General features: G+C 36.8%; 1 long non-coding RNA gene and 1 pseudogene across 1 annotated transcript; one reads left to right on the forward strand and one right to left on the reverse strand.

Annotated features, from left to right (window-relative positions):
- Positions 1-358: 358 nt before the first annotated feature.
- Positions 359-1288, reverse strand: LOC147844407 (uncharacterized; annotated as a pseudogene).
- A 927-nt stretch (positions 1289-2215) lies between these two features.
- On the forward strand, positions 2216-4266 carry LOC141385615 (uncharacterized). Its single transcript, XR_015491843.1, has 2 exons — positions 2216-2577; positions 2719-4266. It is a non-coding gene; the product is annotated as an uncharacterized LOC141385615 (long non-coding RNA).
- Positions 4267-6279: the final 2013 nt, after the last annotated feature.

Here is a 6279-nt window from a genome sequence, read left to right on the forward strand (position 1 = left end):
AAGGTTTTCTTTGATCTTTTAAATCAAACATACATATATTTATTTATATAATAAGTGTTCAGGTTTTTCTGGTCACAGTGGAAGTGGATGATGATACCTCACAAGCTTAATTATGCAAAACAACAAAATCCTGCAGGGTTTTCGGTCTTGGCAGTGTTTAGGATCCTTACAGCATAAGAATGGGTTGGAAAGAGGTGAAAAGAAAAATGTAATTAATTTTATCACTCTTATGTACACACATGCAAGGAAATGGCCAGATAAAGCTTCATCAAACAATAGATTTCATCAATCAGTGGATTCATTTATTATTATGTTTAATTTTCTGTGTTACTAATAGTATATAAATAATGTAAACATCTTAGAATGATTGAAGCAAGGTAACTACAATCCTCAAACCACTCTCTGAATCAGTCATAAATGCCTGTCTGCCCAAATCTCTCAGATATTGTTTTCAGCTGAGTATGACTATCTAGCAGACTCCAATAAACCTTGAGTGATCCATGATGGCTGCATGAAAGATGGCTCAAGTTGATCATATACACGACAAAGCGAAATCTTTTCTCTATACTCTGTCTCATCAAAGACTGCAACAACTTCACAGCACTCTAGGTCACTAAGAGTAAAAACATTGTTCGTTATTTTATTTTAACAATCTTTTTCAGTTTGTTTGCTCCCCTGTGACAGAGGATTTCTCCCAGAACAAACCAGTCTTTTTAACTGATGCAAGTAATTCTCAAAAGAGAAAGCACTGCACTCATCCAGACTACCATAAAGGTTTGCATCCAACGCAAGGTGTACCAAACTGTGAACATTGTAAACAAGAAACTCGTCCCCATACAAATGTCTTCCTTGTGCAACAAAGTACACTAACAGCTCCTCTGTGTTGTGATTGTACTGTTTTGCCAGTCTTAGGCAAACAAGAATTGATAATGCCACACTAGAAACCAGAAAGTGCTCAAAAAGCTGTTCGTAAATAATGCCTTTAAGCAAAATTTTTCATGTATAGAGGGCATACTAAAATTGTTCTAATTGTACTAATACTTCAATTCTGTAGCCTTCCATCTGTCAATCTATTCCGAGCCTCTAGGTTTCCCTGCAAACACATTTGTAATGCATGTTTTAAGTTTCTGAAGCTCTAAACTGACCTGCTTAACTTGCCCAGATGACAACCTTATTCCCACACTCCTTTCTGGGTACACTTGTCACATCAATACTAGCCTGAACACAGCCTAATGGACTTCACAAGGGCCTTGGCTGGGGCATCACATGAAACACAATGAAGCTTCATCTTAATCAAATCACTGTCTGTCTCTAGTCCATTCGCTAATATACTCCAAAGGTCCCCAACAACATAATTTAGAAAGTTAAGATTACTTTGCCTTGACAAACCAAAACACAAAGCCAGTGGGAATAATCTAATCAACAGAGGAAATAAATTCAGTTGGCACAATACTGGCCACAGTGTCTGCTTGCTACTTTTAAAAAGTGGCAAGCCATCAACATTGATAGAAAAATCAACAAATTGTAATTCAGAAATATCTTGTAAAGGATACATTTTCAAATGTTTTAGAACCTGATCTTTGCAGCCAGATGTATTGCATTCCTGATTTCATTTCAAACTCTACCGTTTTGCAAGTTGCAAGCAGTGTTTTTGCTGTCTTTAGCAGCTCTAGATGTCCATTGTCTATTCATTTTTTAACAATTTTTAACAATGAATCAACTGCATTGTGTTTTTCATTAAACTCATTTGTACACAGTGCAATAGAATGTCTAAGTGTGATGTTAGTTTCCCTATACTGCTCCTCTAGGACAGTAAATCATCACAATGTCTTTCATTTGCACTGTTCTCTTTAACAGAACCATCCTCTTATGTTATTGGAAAACATCTCTCCAATAATGCATTAAAATCTGCATCATTTGCATTATTCTGTTCAACTGAAGCCTCATCTTCAAGTTCTTGGTAACACACTAAAGGGCACTAAACAGACATGTTTGTCTGTGAAAAATCCTTGAGCACTAGCACATTTAAAAATATATATTTTTGTCCATTTGCAAAGCGATGAGTACTTTCAATCTGACATTGCATATGTAACAGTGGTAATAGAGATTTGACATGAAATTAAGAGTATGCATGATTGATGCTTTGGTGCCCCCTAGTGGTTAAGAAAATCCAGGCATTTTTCTTTAAGATGTCCTTGCACAGCTACCATAGTTTAGTAGACGATGGCTGATGCTGCTACTGGCAAGCGTGCTCTGAATACAGGAGTGAAAATATAATGATTAAAGTGTATAACATGATTATTTTTGGATATAAAAGAGTGATTAAGTTGTCAACAAATGTATAATGCTTCTGATAGATTTAAACAGCGAATATGTATAAAGAAATGCAACATTATTGAGCTTTGTGTTTCTCATAGTAAAAACCGCATGTTGATAACATAGCATTGTATTAGAGAATGACGCAAGACCACACTTAAAGCGACAGTGTTGTTTATTTTACATCTTTTGTTTGTTTCAGTTTTGCCTGCAGTATATTGCCGTTACATGTGATCTTAAGTTATTTGATTTGTTTCTCAGGTATGTAATAATTGATTCTTTATAAGTTAGTTTGTTTTGTTAATGTTAAAGTAGTTCAGCAGATAATGGCTGATGCTGCTACTGTTTTGCCTGCAGTATATTGCCGATACATTTGATGTTATTTGATTTTTTTTTTTTCAGATAAAAAGAAACGCTGATAATCACTTTTGGAGGGATTTATTATTTTAAGTTGGTGACGATTGCAGTACAACACAACGCAGAGGTCAACAATCGTTACACTGGTGCCGTGACCTTGAGAATCACTTTGATCAGCTTGATGCAAATCGGCCGTGGTTGCTGCTCATCACTTCTTAGGCTGCTTCTTTGGATCTTTGGTGTTTTGGACAAAGACAGTTAACACACTCACTAAATGATTGACTTACGATTACATTGCACAGTTGGAGCCTGAACTTTGGAAAACATTTACTATGATTAGGTCATTGTGAATATTGTAGTTATATCATTTTGATAATTTTTTTTGTGAAATTATTGATTTTGATACACACATACTGATAATGTTTTTTCCTCTCTTTTCTGATTTTCCTGAAATACATTTATTTAGTTTTTCTCTCTGATTGTAAGAAAAAAAAACTAAGTAAATAATGGCTGAAAGACAAGATTATGAGATCGATATGGATGGAACGTTTATGGAAACTAACAGTTTTCCCAGAGGGAGGGGTTGTTGGTTTGTTGGTGCTTTGGGGGGTGGTATACACAGAGAAAATGACGGAAGGTCAGCAGGTGTCTGCTGGTTTAGTAAATACAAGCAATAACGGTCAGAAAAATTATACAGAACATGCTAGTTTTCAGACAACACAAGAACAGTCTGTACCGACTGTAGCTCCTCAAATTCGATACATGTCGGTTTGAAACATGACATGTTTCGTGGTGATCGATCTGATCATTAAAGTGTGGGTTGACAGGACCAAGGCTTATATAAGGAAACAGAAATGCCCCATTTCAGAACAGGCAGAGGAAATCATTAACAGACTAGCTGGAAAAGTGAAAGATATAGTTCAGATCAGTATGTGCAGTGATTGCATGATTGATCTAAAGCAGAACCCTGAGCTGATTGATCATATTCTGCTACAGTACTTTAGTGAGACTTCATCATCCTTACCTCTTGCCGACTTCTATGCTACTGTTCCCAGAGCTGGGGAGAATCCAGTTGACTATTGGATTCGGATCAACAAGGCTGCTGATCTAGAGAATGATGGCCTTGTCAGACAAGGAAATGATATGAGTGAAGAGGTAACACGTATGTTTATCAAGCATTGTCCTGACCAAAGTTTGGCTAGTGTATTTAGATGCAAACCCATTCATGAGTGGAGAGCTAAAGATATCCGAGGCAGGATTGATGACTATCAGAGAGATTATAGGGGTTATGCTGGTGCGCGTATACAGAGTAACACATCGTCAGTACACATTGTGGATGAACTCTCGGTTGATTTACCCAAAACCTGCTTACCGCGAGTATGTTGGTTCCAAAACAAATGATAAGAGTTAGTTAAATCAACCTCCTGAAGATAACCGCGGGTTATTTGCAAGCATGGCACACACCTGAAGGCATTTTCAGTAGATCACAGAATTCACGAATCACCATAAAAAGTCACATTGAGAAAAAGGGCAATGCACTTTAAAGAGGCGAAGCTGGAGGTATTAAACACAGAGATTACACATCTGCTTCAACGAAGGAAAGAAATATAGGATAATAAATAGATAATAAAAGAAAAAAATAATAAGAAAGTTTGTTATTGTTGCGAAGGGATGCTATGCAAACTGGGGTAGTTCTTATAGGGATGGCTGACGTGAAACTGACGTTTCGACACAGTGTCGAGATCCCGAAGCGCAAGTGTTTCGAAACACTGTACCGAAGCATGATCCGAAACACCCAGGTCACGTGACTAAAGTGTTTCGAAACACTTGGTCACGTGACAAAAGCGATTCAAAGCATCGATCATTTCAGAGGCGTTTCAAGACCCGGAGAATCTGCATTTTACTGGCATGATCTTCATTAAGTCTTCGACTTGTATGGTCTAGTGGACCGTGCGTGTGCACTTTAGAACTGTATTTCGCATTTATTTTGGGTTCGAATCTCGACTATTACAAATACTCCAAAATCATGATTTTATGTATTTTAATCATGTTACTGTTTTATGGTGTAGCCTAGATAGGATACAGCTGCGGATACACCATCAATTTAGCATCATTTTTGTAACACTGTAAAACAATAATTCATATTTTTACAGTACTGTGATGGGTTTAGGTTTTGGATAGACGTTAATAAAATACAATGGGAAATTTAATTAATAATAATTATTGTTAACTTCTGGCCACAACTGTATCTGATCTAGTAACAACCCTGTTATATGAACAAAATACAAATTTATTTACAAATGTTTATTCGTATGTCAAAGCAATGTTGAAACAAAACGATACAACAACAAAGCATTACCAACTGGTATTAAAGCATCTCAACACACTTGTGACAGTCTGGATTCGAACCCTTTTTTCACGCATGGTAGTCATGTACTCTAACCGCTCGACTAAACCATCTGATGATGCAAGGCTACAAAGTGGGGTTTGATACATCAATTTGCTCAACTGTTCTTTGCTGAAGCTGTTTCAGTGAAATACAGATAAAATGACCACTAGGTGTCACCGTAGAGTGGTGTTTCGAAACGTTTCGAAGCTTCGACACATTTGCTTCGATAGTTTCAGTGTTTCACGAAGCCTTGCTTTGCCCACCACTAAGTTCTTAATGCAGCTTTATTATAAGAATGGTCATTCAGGCAAGGGTCAAATACCAGTATAAACAGTGTAGTAGGCAATCCAGAAGCAAATCCAATAAAACAGGCAAAAGGTTCGGGGCAGGCAGAAAAGGGTCAAAACACGATAAACAGTCCAAAAGTCAAAAACACAGGCAACAGGAAACAAGGAAACCGCTTGCGTAAGGACAGCAACAGCTTAACAATACTCAGCAACGTGTGTGGATTAGAGGGGTTTAAATAGTCTGAATAATCATGGTGTGAGTGGCTTCAGCTGTGAGAGTTTAATCAGTCTGGATCTTGAACCGGTTGTGTGTGTGTGTGGCCTGACTGGGTGTTGTAGTCCATAACATGGCAGATATGTAGTTTAAGGAGTGTGAATGTTTACCAGCGACCTCTGGTGGTTAGCGATCGCTGGTAATCATGACAGTTATTATATTATAGTTTATAGCTATTATATTATAGTTTATAGTGAATAGTTTGTTTATTAAATTACACATGCCACCCTCTATTTTATTGTAATAAAAATTAAACTTCTCTTTAACATCTTTTGAGTATGTTGTGTAACCATTCATGCATTTATTTTTCTTGTCATTAATTTCTTAAGGCCACAATATGTGTATTGACTAATAAGGCTTATAGAAATTGTAATCTTTATAGAGCTAGAACTCTGTCCAAAGTCATTAAACACAGAAACATTCTCCTAAAAGGTAATATTTAATTACTGGAGCTCTGTAATAAACACTCTAGAATATTCTTTCTGTCATGCAGCTAATAGAAAGAGGCCTGTCTAACTGCTGTGTCCTATAATAAAGGCTTATCAGTGGTTGAGTTTTTGACCTAAACCACACAATCTGTCACTGTAAGTGATTGTTGTCAGGTAGCTTTAGGTTCTTTTTATGCTTTTTATTTTGCATGCAGACGAAGTTCCTTC

The sequence above is a fragment of the Danio rerio genome, chromosome 5, assembly GCF_052040795.2.
Source record: "Danio rerio strain M-AB ecotype USA chromosome 5, GRCz13ab, whole genome shotgun sequence".
Classification (NCBI taxonomy): Eukaryota; Metazoa; Chordata; class Actinopteri; order Cypriniformes; family Danionidae; genus Danio; species Danio rerio.